Source organism: Ornithodoros turicata, chromosome 3 (genome assembly GCF_037126465.1).
Source record: "Ornithodoros turicata isolate Travis chromosome 3, ASM3712646v1, whole genome shotgun sequence".
NCBI lineage: Eukaryota > Metazoa > Arthropoda > Arachnida > Ixodida > Argasidae > Ornithodoros > Ornithodoros turicata.
The window spans coordinates 82,057,168-82,077,197 of record NC_088203.1 but is presented as its reverse complement, the minus strand read 5'-3'; the positions used below and the strand labels follow the sequence as shown (position 1 = coordinate 82,077,197).

Sequence of the window (20,030 nt, the reverse complement as noted above, 5' to 3'; positions counted from 1 at the left end):
AGCAGAGCTAGGTCTGTATCCTACCCTAGACGTTGACATTGCCTTGATTTTGAGTGAAAACACGGGACGAACATAGGACATGACGACGTCTCGCACTGTGTTTTCTCTCAAACCTAAGGCAATGTTAACATCAAGTCAACCCCAGCTAGCTTGCCTGCTCCAGCTATGTTCATCCTACCCTATATTTCCTAGATAGCTCCTACCACCCTATATTTTCCGCAGTAAGGTTGATAGACGGAGCGCCGACACAGTTATCAAAACCCGTGTTGGCCGCGCCGGGTCTTTGCCTGGCTAACCTTTCTTTCTTTTTTTCTTAATAAACATATACCGCCCCCCCCCCACTTGTCGGCAACTTCTAAAATTTCCCTCTTCTGTGCGCTCTTTGTAGCTACGAAGAACAACTGTTCGTTCGAAGATCGGGATGCGCGTGCACCTGTCCACATGGGCTGGCAGATGCCCACTGGGTGTGTTTTTGAGCGAAGTCGCATGCAGTCTCAGCCGGTTGTCCAAACATCTTTCAAGAGCGCACACAGAGAGAAATTTTAGCGCTCCCTCTATCATACTTACTGCGGAAGAGATACGGTATCTACAATGGGTGGTTTGCAACTTCCTGTCAAAATGACGTTTGGGAGGTTGCTATTGACACGTGGATTTACGCTTCCGGTACGACCTTCTGCTGGAGTCGTATAGCGTCGGCGTGTTTTGAACGTAAAAATATAGTAAAAAGAAGTGGATGTTCAGCGTTTAACTTCACTAATTGTGCGGAAAAAAGAAATAAAATGTAACGGATACTGTGCCTTTGGAAAAAATGTTATCAGCGCAAACGCAAATTGAACTAAAAGGTGTAGGCAGTTGTCACCAAATGCCGTGCTGTGTACTTATGTTGAGTTGTGCGTGGCTGTGATAACATTATCAATCCATAATGTGAAAAGATTATCACTAAAGTCACAGCTTCGTCCCAAACTAAAAGGAAACGACTACATGCGTATTATCCTGCGAGTGCAGAAGATTGCTGTGTAAAATACTGCCTGTACATTTTGTTGCGTCATATCTGAAATGTTGATTGTTATCTTTGTTATCTCAAGCGTCAAATTGCACGCGTTGTAACATAACATTTCGCACAGCAAAATATCGCTATTCCAAAGCGCCCGCCAAACGAAACCGAAACGTGCACGATCTGTCACGAAATCTTACTTTGTCATAAGAAAAGTACGTGCGAAGTATTCGTTAAGGTACCTTACTTCTTTCGGGGCTAGACGAAGTCATCTTAGTTCTCGTTTACGCCAGAGTTTATAATGTTTCGCTTTGCTCCAATTGAGCGAAATTTCAGATCGGAAGTTCGAAGACCCAGCGTGCGTAGCGGCACCTCTCAACTTGAAAACCACCCATTAGCAGGATGCAGACCTACCGGTGCTTGAATGTGCCCCACTAGGGGGGGGGGGGGGCACTCTGTAGGTTGTTTACTTTCTTGCCTATCGAAAATGTGTCTAAGAGACCTCTCAAAATTTCCTGAGAGGTCTGCTAGGACCTTTCCAAGAAATCTTGAAACATCTGTCATTTCACCTTTCATTTTCAGACTTTTCAAGAAATCTTGCACGCTGGCGGCATATTGCTCGGGGGGAGGAAGAAGGGAGGGAGGGGAAGGGGAGAACAGTTACGTTAGTTGCTGCTAGGCATCACGTGTTCCTACAGTCGCCCTTGTGGGGAACAGAGCAGAAGAAAATTAACCCAAAACGGAGAATAACGCTAGGTCGAAGCAACGAGACAGGTCTAGCTGCCGGTAGACCACGCTACAATCAAAACAAAGGAGACGAGGAAGGAGCAGACAAAGAGCAGAAAACGTCCGGAAAAGGCAGGAAGGAGGGCAAACAATCGAAGACTAAGGCGGGAACAGCGAACAAAACGAGCGAGACACAAGTCAGAGCGAACGGAGCATATAATCAACGGGGGCGAGAAATCGAAGGCGACATTCATTCACCGACTCCCGTTGTATCGGAGAGTCGTTAAGCCCTCCTTTCCCTTTTACTCCCTTTCGCTTCCTTAACCCTTCGCCGTTTTCAGCCGCTTCTCAAACATTCTTGGAGTTCCGGACTCTCTTCTGGGCTCTTCTACTCTTTGTAATTTCTTTGTGCTTTCTGTTTCTTTTAGTATGAAGAGATCAAACGGCATACACCACACCGTCTACAGAGCTCTTTTGAAATTATGTTACAGTTCTGTGCACCAGCGGCATGGCCGAGTGGGTTAAGGCTCGTTGGTGGTAGCTAGGGTCGTGCTGAAGACTGGGAGGTGCTGGGTTTGAATCCTACCACCCGGCTGTGTTGTCTGAGGTTTTCCCTGGGTTTTCCGAAGACTTTCCAGACGAATGTCGACACAGTACGTCCTGAAGCCGGCCCAGGACGCATAGTAACCCACCTATCCCCCACTCCTGCCTGCTGTCCTCTCTCCATCAGTCCAGGTCCGTACGCCGCTCATAGGCACAGTAGCTTCGGGGCGCTAACACAGAAAGATAAGAAAACAGGTTTGTGTGATAGCAAAGCTGATCTGTGAAATCTTTGGTAGACAAGATAGAAAGTGATTGTGCTGAGACTGGAACATACAAAGGTACTACCACCGCAGCACAAACCTCAAGGTGCATGAGGACATGAATAGTCGAAATATGGCGGTCGTCGAAAAAGCCTGACAGCGCAGGGTTTGAGCCACGCATCTCTCGATTACTGGCCGCACGCCTTGACCAATTCCACTACGCTGGCAACCGCATTCCGGCGACCTGCATGGGGGCCTTATTTTACTAGAGGGACACGCATTCCCTCTCTCGTCCTACAGTTCTCTTCCATTCGCACATACATTCGTACGACACAAGTACGAGGAGCGTCAAATTAATGCAGATATCTAATTAATTTTTAATTCGCTTTTAATTAGGAGACGTTTAGTTCATTTCTTATTCTGTGGGTAGATAACAGCTGAATAATACTGCCCTATTCCATCAAATTCTCGCAGGACACTGTTTACGTGCACGTTTGCATTCAGGGGACGTTTACGAAGTGTCGGCGCGATTTGTAGTGCCGGGGGAGTAATTATCATTGTCAGAAGACTAAAATGGGGAGTAATTGTAGTCTAGGGGACTACACGCTGTAATTGCTCCCTAATTTACTCATTTTCTTTTTAGTGATTTGAGTGTACTAACAGCAAGTACCAGAGCCTAGATAGCAGAACGTGGATATTTCATGTATACTGCGCAAGTTTGCATCTCATCATCGTCTCTTTATGTGTGTGTGTGTGTGTTTCTTCCGTGTTAGCGCCGCGAAGCAACTGTGGCTATGAGCTGCGTACACATGTGGACAGAGGACAGCAGAAAGAGATGGGGGACAGGGGGGATTGGTGTGCGTCCTGGGCCGACTTCAGGGGGAACTGTGCCGACATGCGCCTGCAAAGTCTTCAGAAAACCCAGGGAAAACCTCAGACAGCACAGCCGATGGTAGGATTCGAACCCATCGCCTCCCAGTCTGCAGCAAGACTTTATTGGCTACCACCAATGATCGGGACGCTTGTGACCCGCCAGGCCATGCCGCTGGTGTGCCTGTGTGTTGCATCCCGTTGTCACTGCATTCATCTGTTGACAGCCACTAGGCTGGGAATAGATACGCTAGTGTTGATAGCATTTCAGATCCAATGCGGTAACAAGTTAGGACATTTTAACCGAGATGAACGGTCGGTTAACTTGAATTTAACGCTTATCTGTGCTTCACTATACGGAGTTATTGTTACTGAAACATTCATGACGTCACCAACTAACGTTTTCAAAAGAGAATTGAGTGTTAACTTCAAGTTTTAGCAACGCTTGGTCTCGGTTCCAAGTTAACCAGCGTTTGTGAAACCGGGCCTTATGCACTTACTTTCTTGCTTCGCCTCGTTTTATGTCCGCTTCCGTTCTTATTGCTGCCTGCGTATCGTCTGATATCGTAGATGCGACTGCACTACAACACCCCTAGGAGAAAATGCTGCCCGTTTACTAACTGAAGTGACACATGTTTATTTATTGATTATTTAATAAATTTGTTAGATTATTGTTATATATTATTTATTTATATTATATTATTATTTATTTACTACATAGAATGATGCCATGGAAGAAGGTGCGCGCCTTTTACGTAACATGCGCGTAAAAAACACCAGAGTGACAGTACTAGTGATAGCGATAATAGAAGGAGGCCGTATTGTGTACAGAAGGTTCATTATTTCACCAGAAGTCGACCTCAACCGAAAGGCCCTAGGGCAGATATTACAGTTGCGGTATTTTTGAATCCAATTCCACAATTTTTATTTTCTTTGTCATGTCGTGCTAAATCACCAAACTTTGTAGACAATTTCCTTTTTTGGTAAGAGCAATCGCAGGACGTGATTTCATGATTACATTTCACGCAATTACGGGGACGATAAAAACATACAGTAGTCCCTCGCGCTACAGGACATGTCACAATGAATTGGGAGAGGCCGGTATACGGACACTAGTTCGTTTACGTGCGTTTACAGTAATAAGAAAATGCGCACCATCCCATGTGATTCGTACATGCTTTAAATATCTGGCGCTTGTAGCATTTCATGTTCAGCTCATTTCATTTATTTTGATTCATTAAACCTGAAAAGCCTGAAAGACTCTTGCGCAGGAAATGAGCCCTCGTGCCTGAATTCCCGTTGGAGGAGGAGTCCTCCCGATTCGCCTACTCAGTTTTAGGGGACTACCCAGACACATGTTTGCACATGTACTAACTTCTTCAGAATATTTTATTAACATAATTATCTAATTACACAGGTAACTACCTAGATTACACTTTCCTTTTAACTAACACAATACTAACTGATGAACTAGCGAACTAAATACTAACTAATAATCTACTAACTTTGCCTGTACTGAGCTCCGTTTTGCCCATTGATACCAGAAGTGCACGGGGTGAAGAGGCAAGTATTTATTTGGCTCAGTGGAGTCACTGGGTTTTGTGACTTTCTTGGCACACTCACCACATTTACCAAACGTTCATGGGGTGTTTAAGGGACCGTTAGAGATACAAAGCAGGAATAAACATGTCAATGAAAAAGGAAAAATAGAAAAATAGAAAGATAGAAATATCGTGCGAATAGTAGCAATCATAAAGCAACAGCCAAATGAACAAGACATCATAAGAGAAGGTATACCGGTAAAGACACCATCGGTGCGGTGTTAATCGGAAGTGATATAGGCTATATCAACATACATTTATTCCTGCGCGCCTATCTACATGCGCATATGCCGTGTCCCTTCCATGAGAGAAAGAAAGATGGTATGGGAGGTCCCAACGGCAGAATAAGTTTGTAGGAGAAAAACCTTTGGTGGTGGGGTGTCTATTTCTTCTTTTGTGTCTGCATTTATGTTGGCTACTTGCGAACTACGGTAACCTTAACTTCCCAAATCATCCGCATTGAGGCCTGAAATAGAAGTTAGGTAAAACTCTAGATTAACTCTACCGCACCCGGTTGCGCAATAAAAAGGGGATTAACGCTGGGCGCACATTTTCTGTGGTATTGTGACGTACGCGCTCGAACTCGAAAACGTCACCCCTACACTCCAAACCCAGTGACAGATAGGTGCCGTCTGATCAACTGCACATTTTTTAAAAAATGTGCCAGATGACTTCAAGAGGCCCGCAGTGCCTGCGAAAGCTGCAGGTGCTCTGTGCCACTTGAAACAACTGGTACGACATCCCTGCTGACGCCAGGAGCCACAGCGTACCGGACGTATTGAAGGGTTATTGTACCCACTAATACGCAAGTACGCGAAACATATTGTGCCTCTCGAGTTCCCTAACAGAAAAATGACCTCAACGCTTCGCGAAAAAAGAAAACAGAGAAAGAAAGGAAGAAAATGCACCAAGGACATCGAACTTGAAACACCAAATTTTATTGGCGTGCACATACCTTTAAAAGTGTATCCAGTACATCATCTTTTGCGGAATGGAAAACATACACGGTTCACTAGTCCCAACACACACATATGGGCCACACGTTGCGCAGCCACACAACCCATCCGATGCATCAGGCAGTCCTCCAAACATCGAATACACAATCATCGAAACTTCGACCAGGCTGGCACTGCAAAGCCCAATCAAGGTCATCCTTAGTGACGAACACGACAGTTCCTCAAACGAAATGGCCGGCGAACAATTGTCCAAGCAAGTGGCACCAGACACGCTTCGATGTGAGGAGCAGTTGCAATTTTGCACATGTATATGTGACCGTTGAGACAGGAAGCAACCTGCAAAGAAACCGAAGTGAATATCACGCTGGTATTGTTCCAACGTGAATGCTGGAATAGTACACTATTTTGTAACTCATGTCCTTGTAATTTTTACAGTCCCACGGTCACCTATAACGAAAGAATACAATTAGCCTCGCTTGTAATGTACATGATCGCTTCACCGATGTAGCCGATCCTCTCCTGCCGCCATTTGCAATGCGTCCACCATCTGCAACAGAATGTACTTCGGTGGTTAAACACAAGTAAAACGCAGGCGTCGTACGATGCGTCACAGCTAGGTTGGCTTACTTTAAGCAAACATTAAACTTGTACTTAAAAAGCACGGTTGTCATCCTTCTCAAAGGCGAGGTTGCAGCGCAGACAACGGGCAAGAAAGCTCGGAGGAATGCACTGCGGAAGAATACGCGGTGCCATGTCACTCCTCAGCGGCGGAGCGCGGTAGTACGCTCCAACGAAGGCACACATATTCAGCCGGCACGCGCATTATTCAACAAGCACACGAGTATACGGCTCAGGAGGCACAACAACATATATATTGTGATGATGAAGTGGGGAGGTTCTCCACTCTAGGAGTGGAACGCTACCCCATAGCTAGGGGTCTAATATGAGTGGTGACAATGATCAGTGATGACGATGAAAGATGACGGGAATGATCGAAGTGGCGATGACGATGCTGGACGTGATCGTGGTGGTGGGAGTGTCCGAGGGCGCTGCTGGGGTCATAGTGAGTCATTTAGGCCTGTCGCCTCAAAGAAGTCAACCACGTGACGTAAGGCCGCCCTGGAGTCGGCCGCGGTGTCCCAAGGGCCGAGGATGGTCGACAAGTTGAAGGGGCGGCAGCCAAGGGTGGCAAGCTGCGACTGCAGTGTACGCCTCTCGTTGACATAGGTCCGGCAGCGGAGGAGTATGTGCTCAACGTTGGCAAGTACGCCACACTCGTTGCACATAGGGCTAGCCTCACAGCCTAGCTGGTATCGATAGGACGGAGTGAAGGCCACATTCAGACGTAGCCTGTGGATGAGTGACTTCAGAGGACGAGGAAGCTTTGCAGGCAGTCGGTATGACAGCGTTGGGTCTACATTTCCCAAAGAGGACATAGTTGGAATGTCGTGTTGCCACTGTAGGGTAGACCAGGAATCGGACAAATGCCTGAGGAGGGATCTTCTGTCTCCTCTCGAGAGTATAATGGGCATAGAAGGTCGTTGTTGGTGTGCAGCGGCAGCGGCAGCGTCGGCCTCGTGGTTCCCAGTTATTCCGCAATGCCCTGGAACCCACTGAAAGGCAAAGGAGGCACACATATTATTCAGCGGGCACAAAGCCGTTTCATACCGACATGACGGCTTTGTACCTGCTGAAATTTGGCGATAGGGATCGCTGTGGGGCTTGCTATTTGATAACTGTTACGGCTGTTTCCACACGGTTACGGCTATGTACCGGCTGTATTTTCTGAGGGAGCTTTTTAACCGGCACGTGTCCGTCACAGGATTTAGAGTGTACGAAAACATGAAAAAGTGCTTCGCATTTTGGAAATCAGAGATCACCTGGGCGCTACGCAGATGCACTACGATAGTATTCTTTGTCTGAGAACGGCATGTAGTGATCGACCCCACCATCATGCAGGCAGAGCGCCCGAACCCCTACGTAACCCCCCCCCCCCCCCCACACACACACACACACACTCCACCACCACTACAGTAACAAAAGGTTTCCTTAAAATCTTATATACCTGTCACACGGCAAATTAATATATTTAGTACCCCTGCCACACGTGCACGGGAAATGACATGAAGTGCGTAATGAGTTAAGTCTTAATGGCATTCGTGCCGTGCTGTACGGACATATTTAATGACATTCGTCTCATTGACAGTTTCTACGTAATGAGATCGCCACAACTCATCCGCAAACGAAATGCGTACCCCTCTCTCCCATTGCCTGAGCAGAAGAGCAATTTAAAACTTCCATAAAGACACTCTGTACTGCACACCGCCCTATTGTGTTATAAATTACACGAAAACGAGCAGTTTTTTTTTTTTTTTTTTGCAAAATGCCGGGTGTTGTTAACGATTGCTTTGTTGCATGTTTACTTTTGGCGTAGTCTGCCACCTGATAGGCAAGATGGAAACACTTTTCCGACATAGTGCACATAATCGATTATGATATAAAGCAAATTTTATCATTTTATGGGATATTATGGGTATGTTTAATCTCTTTGAACACGTCTACGCTCGTTAATTATTGCATCACTTACGCGTCTAGTGTTAGACCGGTCATCATCGTGTTTAATGACATTCCAATCTGATGTGTAGTACGACTATAGTAAGAAATGGCATTCGGGACCAGACTGACATTACACGCTAATGCCTTTTTTTTCCGCGCGAGGCACTTTGGCATGACATTCCCAGCGAATGACATTCGTACAGAACGGCATTCGTTCAGTGCCACACGGTGACACCAAAAGGGCATTTCATGGAACTGACAGTCGCTCAGCGAATGAGTTTGGGGAGCTCATTTGCTTTTCCCTCTCGCACAAAATGGGTAACCTCGACGGCAGAGAGATAGCGAAAAGCAGCAACGTTAAGCAGCAAAAAGAAAACAAACGGGACTGCAAAGTTATTGTCCGATAGGTTTTTCCGAGTTTCTTTATTTCTGAAAAGGAGTACTTGCGCAATTTTCGAAAACGACTTTTGCTCCCAGTGAGCTCGTTCACTACAAAGCTGATTCGTGCTTCCTTCGTGATTCGTGATTCCTAAGCACCATACAACCGTACTAACCGCCATCTTGCCCGTCTATTGGGATTCGGTTACGTACTTCCACGACCGTCAAAGCGAAGCAAACAGTTTAGTTGAGCAAACGACGTCCATAAGTTTAGTTTTTAAAGTAGACAATAAATTTATAAAAAAAAAATGCCCACCAATATTCACACATAACACGGTCAAACTATTTCATGGATCGTCATCGTATGTCTAACACGGAATGAATAAATAAATAAATAAATAAATCGTCTTTCTTTGCCGTGTAGCTCCGTCTCGCTCGAGCAAATGACATTGAACGTGACTGTCATTCATTGGGAGTGACATTCATCACACAGGTGACAGGGGTGCTGGTCCGTTAAGGTTTTGCAACTGGGGCTTTTCCCAAATATCGCAATGATTTTAGCTATTTTTACAAAACAAACAATTTTTTACAAATATACAAATATTTTACAAATATTTTTACAAAGAAACCAATACCGTTATCGGTCTGGACGCGAGCAATATCAGTTTTACAGACACAGTGCAAGCGAAAAAGAGGAAATTTTTTGCTTATATCCCAACCATTACCACTCTAAGAAAGAGAAGGAGTAAATTTGGGAGTAGTTGCAGCTTTCAGTCACCATTCACTCCCCATTCTAGTCCCCTCACCGTAAAATTTACTCCCTAGCTCTATAGGAACAGTCTTTAAACTCAGCATAACCTTCCGTGCATCTTGTCCCGAAAGGGAGTATTAGTCGTGGCAATATATCTATGGTCCCCAAAGAGACTAAAATTACTATTTTTTTATTTATTTTTTTGAGCGTACAACTCACGATTAAAGTTGCTCGACGGACGTAAACACCTATTTATATCTTACACGGCAAAAGTTGTCGAAACAGCTCGATACAAATGGCCAACGGTACATAGAATGGGAAGAAAAATGCGAATCGAAAAACCGTTTTCTATACACGACATCCGCGCGCGGACCGTATCAAAACATCGAAGCATTGGCCCACGAATTCTGAAATTATACCACGGTTCTGACGCAACACTGGAGTGACAATAACTTCGACGCAAAAATGTACACGCAGGAATTGAACAGACAGAGCGAACACATATTCCACTAAGACAAACAGAAAGCAAAATCTCCAAAAGCCGGGTTCGGCCAATATGAGATCCCACTTTCTCCACCATACGCTGCAAATGCAATAAACACCTCTCTCCCCCTCCCCTCCGCTCGCTTTTGACTCTTCCTTCTTTTGTTTACCACCTTCAATTTTGGCGTCCTGTCTCGGTAAAGATACAGCGGGCAAACGTTGTCGCGCGAGCCCCACGCTTATGTCGATGCCTCCCCCCAAAACCTTTTCGTTGGAAACGAAAGTGAAAGCCGAAAAAAAGGACAAAACGTCGAAAAAGACGCCGGAGTGGATAAAATTTTCAATTTCCAGCGGCAAACGATGTCGCGTTTGTGCACGCTGGCTGCGGCAGAACACGACAGAGACAATGGCTGGGTAACAAAAGCGGATGCTTGGCGAAAATTGCGAAAAAGGGTTTTTATTGCTCAGTTCTCCTGGTCGTCGTTTATGTGAACAGCGCCTCTTTTTTTTTGGTGGGGGGGGGGGGGGCGAGGGAACAGTGGATTGGGACCTAGTTACACTTGGGGGAGCTTTTGAGTCGGTATGGAACGAAGAGAGAGTAGACTGTTTTAAATTCTGCGCTAAACGTTTTAATATCAATTTCTTTAGCGTGAGGGATCAATGCGAACTGAAAATAAGCACCGCAATATTTATTATTCTTTATTCATTTCGTGGTTTGAGTTTGTTGGCGGAGTTGGGAGATCTGTCTAGCGGTCTTGTTTTAAAGGGTGCGGCTTTCTGTTCGTCGATTATTTTTAGTCGCTTTAATATTACGTTGTTGAGTTACTCAATAGTGCACTTCTCACCCCTTCCTATGTTACGCAATGTTTCTTTGGTAGGATCCTTTCTCACAGACTGCTTCCTGCACGTGTTTGTACATCGCTTAAAGCGTGGAGTGACGTTGCTTGGTAACACGAGACAACAAAGAACATACAGGATAAAAAAAAAAAAAAACAACATTCGGCGAGTATTCAATTCTGTTGGTTTCGAATTGATTGCGCACTGTTCGCTTTCGTCGATCGCATTCGTCAGGCAGCTAGTAATGTCACCCTTGCGTAAAATGGGCGACGGAAACGAATTAAACAAGTATTCTGCTGTGTTGGTTGCCTTTTCTTGCCGAGCGCTCGGCTTTCCTGATTTGGCGGCATGTTGCTCGAATCAGTCGTGCGCCCTGGACCAACTTCATAGGAAACTGTGCCGACACTGCATCACAGGAAAATCCAGGGAAAAGAACCAGACAGCACAGCTTCTGCCTGGGTTCTGGTTACTTCTGCTGCTGTCCGTGACCTTCGTGCCTCGCTTCCTGTGATTGTCGACTTGCCGGAGAAGTCAGGAATGACGCTAGGGGAGACCTCTTAATATCATGTATGTACTTCTTTCATGTTGCTGCTGCCTGACATCGTAAGGCTTGGACAATTTTGTTACCTTTTACTTGTACACAAGGCACGTCTCCGGTGCAACGTGGAAGTAGTTCGTCGAAGGTTCCTTACATGGCATTGGGACATGGCACTTCTGTCAGAGTCTGCAGAAGGTAGCTTTGTAAGGTGCAAGTCAACTTACGCCAGTCAGAAAGTCCAGGTGTAGGTGTTGCTAAGGTGCTAGTCTAACGTCAAGGGATATTTTGGAGGTCTTCTAACGGAAGGTCGAGTTCTGTGGTAACAGAGGGAAACACACAAAGACAAGGCGTGGCGTTTCAACAAGTACGTCGGAGGAAATACAAGATTTGCGCGAAAAGAAAGAAAAGTGAGGTGACGGTTCTGAAAAACTCTGAGAGTTCTCAAAACTGTACTCGCTACTCCAAAAACCCTGAAAGTACAACGGAAGACACAAGAGAAAATAGACAAACCAGTGAAACGACATACCAGAGGCACACATCAGAACACGTTCATTATAGTTTTCCCAGATCCTGGAGTGCTATGGCCCTTGGGCCTCAAGTTCCTCTTGAAAGCATTAACAACAACAAATACACGAAGTGACGATGAATCAGGAAATTTACCAGTTCATTTGTGGGTCACTACCCCAGGACGCACCGCTCAGTATTGGATATGAAATAGTGAGGTGATGGGTGATTAATTATTGACGTCCTTCGGGTGAGAAAGTTTCTCCCTCTCAAAGCGTTATGTAAGAAATAAGTCTAAAACAACAGAGCTGTTTCATGGCTATGGCGTATATACTGGTTGATTTAGCGTTCGCAGATTTAGTCTTCTTCTCGGCTCTTTCGGTACGTCAGTCCCGCTAGTAATTCTAAACTTTAAACTCTGCACATTGCCGTATACGGGACAAAGCTGCGAAACATTCCCTCACGAAAAACTGCCTCACTTGCACAATACGCGCATTGACGAGAAAGTACACGCTCATTACCGTTCAAATTAACTTTCATCCACACGTGTTCCACTCGTATGGGCTCTACGAGGCGAGAGCGCTTCCAGCCTGAGGAACAAATTTGTCCTGAACGAAACTTTGGTCAAACCATGCGAAAACAGGAGCGCTTTTTGCTAGATCTTTTTTCGTGCGCCGGCTCCGCGCAACTCGAATGTGTGTCTGCGGTAAATGGCGTGGAAGTAAGGATTTGCCAGTGGAGAAAACGCTAGCGTAGTGTATAGGATCTCGAAAGTCGAGCGCATTCTCGCGGATTAGCGAAGTTGCAATGATTTTGCGAGAACCGCGCCGCCCGCTCTGTTAAGGGGAGTTTGGAAACAGATGTACACTGGCCACTATTTAAAAGTCTGGTCTCTTGCTAATGCTAGATGGCTTTCCTTGTTCAGTGGGGAACTGCGCTTAAATAAAAGGGTGCTCTGTCGACACGGCTGTGACCGTTTAAAGGAAGTAGGTGCTGCGTTGTGTTCTGGTGTTCGACGAGTCGAATGAGTCTGTTACACTGCGTACTGTTTGCCTAAATGTGGAATTGTACAACATCATTTTGACGAGTAAATTGCGCGTATTTTCGCAGTTCCTGTTTCTCTCTCTTTCTTTTTTTTGTGTTTCCCTTTTTTTATTGTCTTTTTCTCTAGCTCTCTGTGGCAACTTGCCGCCCGTCTCGGCTGGCAGACCGCCCTCTCTTTCTTATTTTTCTTTCTTTCTTTCCATAAACAATACCCCCCCCCCCCCCGGGCAAGTTTGGTACCCTTGCACTTGAAATCTTGCATCACATTGTCACACATGTAGCTGCTGCGCTTAGCTGCGGCGTGCTACTTACTGTGGAAGTGCAACTTTACTACACAGTCTACTAGTTCCCGAACTTGAGATGAGATGATAAAGCATGACAACGTGCGCATGCCATTTCTCTACTCGTAATTTCTTTAAAGTTCCGTTACTGCAAGGCAAAGAAACAATCGCAGAAAGTTGGTGCGACATTTGTGAACATGTGCATGCTGAAGCTTAAAGGGGTGGTCTTTCCAGTCGACTTCGAAACGTGTCATTTTATTCATCGTAGACCACTGACCACGCTGTCGAAAGTCCCGTAGTAGTGTTTGTTTGTTTATTTGTAAGGGAGAAAAAGAGAGGAAGAACTGAACTCGTCTCCCGACGTGTTCTGCTACCAGTTGTGTAGTTTGACTGTTACTCGATGGAATACATGAGAAGAGCAAACGCCGGATGTCGAGCCTATGCCAATGAAGGAAGGAACGAGGAGACAACCTTCATTGGCAAAGATCAGAAGAGAACTGATTCACGTTTATTCGCGCCAGCTCGCGGCTGGCGCCAGCAGTGTGGCGATGGCACTAGGGCCGCCACAGTAGCCCCCCTCTATATGGCGGGCTAGAATACCTCTAGAATACCGCCATACCTCTAGCGAGCAGGCGAAGCGATGGAGCGGATGGTTTCGAGGACTGGTGCCCAGCGGACTTGACGGCGCAGCTTGGCAGGATCAGAGTCCGGAGAGGGAATCGACAATGGAAAGTAGGTTGTAGCGGGAAGTGTGGACGACTCCATATAGGCGGGCTTCAGCCGATCGATGGAAATCTGGTCGCGTTTGCCGTTGATGAGGAGGGTGTAAAATTTTGGTGTGCGCCTCACGACGGGGTAAGGGCCGTTGTAGGGTGGTTGGAGTGGCTTGCGTACGCTATCGACACGTACGAACACGTGTATGCAGGTACGGAGGCCGTGATGGACGAACGGCTTGGCCGAACAGCCGTGGCGGTGAGGCACGGCCACTATGGTGTCGAGGTAGGTCCAAAGACGGCTGACATAGTCTCCAGCGTCCGGCACACCCGAGGCCTTGCTGGGGGATATAAAGTCGCCGGGAAGCCGGAGCGTAGTTCCGTACACGAGTTCGGATGACGTGCACCCCAGGTCAGGCTTGCTAGCGGAGCGAAGGCCAAGAAAGACGACTGGGAGGGCCTCCGTCCAAGAGGCCGGGTCAGGTTACGCCTTGAGGGCAGTCTTCAGCTGGCGGTGGAACCTCTCCACCAAGCCATTTGCCGCCGGGTGGTATGCAGTCGTGCGGATGCGGTGCGTACCCAGTAGAGTGGTCAGGGCAGCAAAAAGCGCTGACTCAAACTGCCGTCCTCGGTCAGTGGTCACGGTGGATGGAATTCCAAAACGGGCAATCCACGTGCTCATGAAGGCAGCGGAAACGGTGGTCGCGTTTATGCCTGGGATGGGCGTTGCCTCGGGCCATCGGGTGAAACGAATGATGACCGAGAGGATGTATCGCTGGCCCTGCGAAGGTGGCAGAGGGCCAACGATGTCGAGATGGACTTTGTCGAACGGCTTACAGGCGCTGAGGTGTGACGCTGTATTTTAGCTCGCTGGCAGGGCTGGCAGCAACGCGTCCAGTGCTTGATCTGGGCTTGCATGTGTGGCCAGTCGTAGCGATCGGAGATCAGCTTCTGGGATGCCCGGACTCCAGGATGGGATAAGGCGTGAAGGTCTTCGAACACTTTGCGGCGCAGGGGCGCCGGGACAAAAGGTCGGGGGTTTCCCAACGAAATGTGCAAATGACGGGACCTGTTGCCCCTGGCAGTTGCAGGTCCTCGGAACGAAGACTCGAAGACTTCGTGTTGGAACGGAGTGTCTTAAGTTCTTTGTCGGAGCGCTGGAACTCGGCCAAGGCCTCCCAGGAGAAAAACGCGACTGGGTGTTGTGGTGATTCTGCTGAAACTGCGCTGATGCGACTGAGTGCGTCAGCGGCGATGTTGTTGAGGCCGCTGACGTGCCGGATGTCGGTGGAGAATTCCGAAATGAACGAGAGATGGCGAATCTCACGGGGCGCGTAGTTAGACCCAGAAGAAATTAAAGTACAGCAGGGGCTTGTGGTCAGTGTACATGGAGAACTTGCGGACTTCCAGGAAGTACTTCACCGCAAGATACATTGCCAGCAACTCGCGGAAGAAGGTGCTGTAGCGAGTTTCTCTGTCCTTGAGCTTCCTGGAGAAGAAGGATAGCGGCCGCCACGAGTTCGAAACCCACTGCTGCAGCACAGCTCCGACGGCAGTTGATGATTCATCTACCATGATGCTGGTGAGGGCATCGTGCTGAGGGTGGGCATGCAGCGTGGCAGCGGACATAGCGTGCTTTGCCTTCTTGAACGCGTCGAGGGCTACGGGGGACCAGGGGAGCGATGATGCACGGCTCTTCGTTGTTGCGAGTAGCGCCTCTAACGGCTTCAAAATGGAAGCGCAGCCAGGTACAAATCTTCTGTAAAAGTTGACTAATCCGAGGTACTCTGGCAGTTTGCGCGAAGATGTCGGCTGCGGAAAGTCTTGGATGGTCTGCACGCGAGCAGGTAGAGGCGTGATGCCAGAGCTTGTAATGTGGTGGCCAAGAAAATCCAGCTCCTCGACGCCGAACTCGCTCTTTGCGGCGTTGATGACGATGCCAAATTCGCTGAGCCGGGTGAAGAGCGCTCGAAGATGGTCAGTATGCTCCTGTGGCGAGGAGCTGGCAATGAGAAGGTCGTCGATGTACGCGAAGACGAACGGAAGACCTCTGATGACCGAGTCGATAAAGCGTTGGAAAGTTTGCGCCGCGTTCCGCAGGCCGAACGGCATCCGCAGGAACTCAAACAATCCAAATGGAATTGTGATGGCGGTCTTCGCGATGTCATCGGGTGCCATAGGTATCTGATGGTATGCGCGCACGAGATCAACCTTGGAAAATGTCGTAGCATCGTGAAGATGACCCGTAAAGTTCTGAATGTGGGGAATGGGGTAGCGATCCGGGACGGTGGCCGCGTTCAAAGCCCTATAATCTCCACAAGGACGCCAGTCCCCAGTCTTTTTGGGCACCATGTGCAGAGCTGATGACCAGGTGCTCGAAAAAGGCCGAATGATGCCGAGGTCTAGCATATGGGCGAATTCATCTCGAGCCACTTTCAACCTCTCTGGCGCTAAACGACGCGGGCGAGCATATGTGGGTGATCCCGTGGTTACAATATGGTGGGCTACGTCATGCTGCACAGGGCGCTTCCAATCAGGAGGCTGAGTAAGCGCTGGGAACTCGCGCAGGATGGCCTCATAGCTTGACGTCGGCTGGAGAGTGCGGAACATCGGTCCAAGAATGGGTGTTGCGGTCTGCACGCCGCGGATCACGAGGCCGGTGGTGGCGTCTACTAATCGTCTCCGGCGCATGTCGACCAGAAGCCCGAAATGAGCCAGAAAATTTACTCCAATGATAGCGTGGGGCACATTGGCGATGGTGAATAGCCACCTGGACTCGCGGCGGAGCCCCAAGCTCAGGGTCAAGAGCTTCTCGCCGAAGGTGGAAATAGGCGTGCCGTTGACTGCCTGTAGAGAGCTGGTTGGCTGGCGGCGCCCTTGGTCTTCGCGGGACGCGGGGACGATAGACATCTGCGCGCCGCTGACTATCAGAAACCGCACGCAGGAGTACCGGTCAGAGATGTAGAAAAGGCGGGGACGGTGGGAAACCTCGTCAGGTATGGCCAGTCCCCATCAGTTGCTGACGCTGACGTTTCCCTGGCGGGAGCACGGAGGCAGGCACTTGCGGGCACGGTCGCCAAAGGTCTGGTGATACCAGCAGACGTCGGGGTTAGCTGACTGGGAACGGGGAGACTGGCTGCGACGCCGACTGTAGCGGCGAAGAGAGCGGCGCCTTGGGCTAGGCGATCGGCTGAACCGGAGATTGGAAATCACCAAGTCCGAAAGGCGGGCCACTTCGTCTCGCAAAACCTGTAGCTCGGACGACGAAGGCGATGGCACAGGCGGAGGCGAGACTGCTAAAATAGCAGGCGGAGCGATATCCATCATCTCGTCAGCCATCTCCGCCAAGGCTTCAAGAGAGATGCTGCTGGAGGTGGTAAGGATGCGCACAGTGTTCAGAAGACGCGGAAGGAAGGGTATTCCCTCTCTGAAAAAAAAAAAAAAAAAAGAAAAACCGCGAAGACGTCATTCTCTGCACCACCAATCAGGGCACGGCCGTGAGAGAAGGGATGCCGCGGTCGTGCGGGAGTCTGGAGGCAACACCACCTAGACACACAAGGCCCCTCCACAGCTCCGTGACGTCACCCCATGGCGTCCGCTTGCTGTAGTTGGGTTCGGCAGAGATGCTATTCCGAAGACGAATTCACTCGTTTTCTCGGTGTGAAACAGCGAACAAGCGTGTACTTTCGAAGAATGGGATTCTACTGCAGTGTTTGTGCTCATAACTTACGGAATAATTGCGTAGACAGCGGCAAGCCGAGCCACTTACAGCTTCCTTCGTTACGAGTATACGAAATCACGACCGAGGATGAGTTGGACAGCTTTACTACTCGGTTGCACTCGTGCGGCTTTTAATACCTCGTCCAGAACAGTTGTAGAACGGACTGTCTGCAACATACTTGGAAATACGTGCAAAAGCTGTACTTTGAGCCGTATAATTACTGGTACATATGTTTTTTGACGCAACATTGACGACGTTATGAATGGCACCCGTAGAACGCCGAGATCAAGTGGCACGATTAGTATTCGCCTTCTGCAGTTTTATCTTTTGTTTCTGAGGTGTTGCTTGCTGCTTTTCCCTGTGCCGCTGATCTTCCGCAGATTGGTATTGTGTTCAACGGCATGTAGAACGTGTTGAAACAAAAGTTTCCGAATATGTCCAGAGTTGAACACCTAGTGCTCTATTCGTCCTCCGGAATGTATTGAGCAATGACGCTGAATGTCCCTTTTTGATTATTCTGGGAGAGCGCTCTCTGATTGTTCTTTTTTGCTTATGCGGAACTTCTCGAATAACGATGCATAGATAACAGTATTGACAACAAACGCATGTGATTCGGATACAAAGGGGCTGGAAATCTTAACCGCAGGCTTCACATTCTGTTGCTCAATGTTTGCTAGTTGAGAGCCTTGAATGTCCGTTCAACAGCATGCTTTTTTAGATTGTTTCACTCGAGCGCGTAGTAATTATACAGTGCACTAAATGATGCTCCTTTAACATCGATTTCCTTGTCAATGGCATTGAAGGTTGGTTAGAAGAAACACCTTACAGTGTTCTCGAGGTTGAGCCAGTTGTTGTAAGTGCATTTTAGAGGGGATGGAATGGGTCAAAAACGTAAGAGAAAAATGAGTTGGATTTCCATTTTGCCTGATAGATTTTAGAAGGTTCTAATATCATTGCCTGGATTGACTTTCTTGCATTTGCTTCAGTGCTCGCTTTATTTTTGTATATCTTCATAGGTGCCACTTGTAACGTGCTTGCGGCAGACAAATGACTGGTGCAGGCGATGAACAGATACAGAGCACACCATCAAGAGTCAGCCGTGTGACCTTCAGTGGGACTACGACTTCCTTCCCTGTCTTGCGGTCAACACAGCCTGATGTTTTTTGTGATTGGTTCTGCCTTAACATGAAGCTCGCAAACCTATGTGGAAATGTTGAATTTTCACAACTAGTGCTTTGTATGCAGTGCTGTACTTCATACATGTGAGCATCTCCTTCTTCTTCTGTATTCATTGGCAAGGTCAAATGATAGTTAAACAAAAAAGAAAATCTTAGGGACACAGTTGACAGCCTTTGTGAATACGTTGTTCAGGACGATTAAAATTCACCCGTTTTGGACACGTGTCATAATCGTTCTGGCGCCCGGGCTTGTCGATCAAGCACACTACAACGTTAAGAAGCTCGTTCACTGCAACAGCGGTATCAGTGTGCATGCATTAAAGTGTTGAAAGTAGCGCTCTGTGTGTGTGTTGTCCTGTTTCTAGTGAAATTGAAGCTCATTCATAAGCTCATTCAAGCTCATTCAAGCTCATAATCACGCACGCAGTGGTGGTGGTGATGAAAGGGCTTACCGTTGTCGGCTTCACAGAGGTGGGCAACGTCACGACTGACGCCCGGGGAGAATGTACGTTATGGGCCGACTTCTAAGGGAACTGTGTCGACATGTGTCTGAAAGCATATGAGGAAAACCCAGGAGAAACCCCAGACAGCACAGCCGGCCCCGGGATTCGAACCCGGTTGCCTCCCAGTCTCGACGTGATGTGGCCAGCACGCTAACCACTGAGCAATGCGAGCTGGTGAAACGCACGCAGTGGGACGCGGGCACCGTAGAACGCGGCCACGGGGGCAATGTAGAATCTCGCGGCGGCAAACGATGCAGCCGGACGGGATTGCGTGACGTCACGGCAAGGGAGAGGGAAGCATAGAGGCCTTGTCTATCCATAGGTGGCATTGGAGGGCGCCTTTCTCTTTGAGCGCCGCCCTCTCACTCCTTCTGTTCGGGAGTGACGTCACCCTGATGCCGCTGCTGCCGGAGCCTCCACAGCTGCGGAGTCACCGCTGAACTTTAAAATTCGTTTGATCAGTATCTAAGCACTTTTCGAAAGGACAGCTAAATAGATCTTCGGCCGATGCCGAACATAGTGGTATCCGTTTCATAGGTAGTTTCCGGGTGTGACCGTCCCTTTAAATGAACTGTGACGTCCGATCCAGACGA

General features: G+C 48.1%; 1 long non-coding RNA gene across 1 annotated transcript in view; it reads right to left on the bottom strand.

Annotated features, from left to right (window-relative positions):
* Positions 1-6,248: 6,248 nt before the first annotated feature.
* LOC135387404 (uncharacterized) overlaps positions 6,249-20,030 on the bottom strand; it is a 65,007-nt gene continuing 51,225 nt past the window's right edge. Inside the window, exon 3 of the long non-coding RNA XR_010421097.1 lies at positions 6,249-6,286. This is a non-coding gene — a long non-coding RNA (uncharacterized LOC135387404). The remainder of the gene's footprint in view (positions 6,287-20,030) is intronic.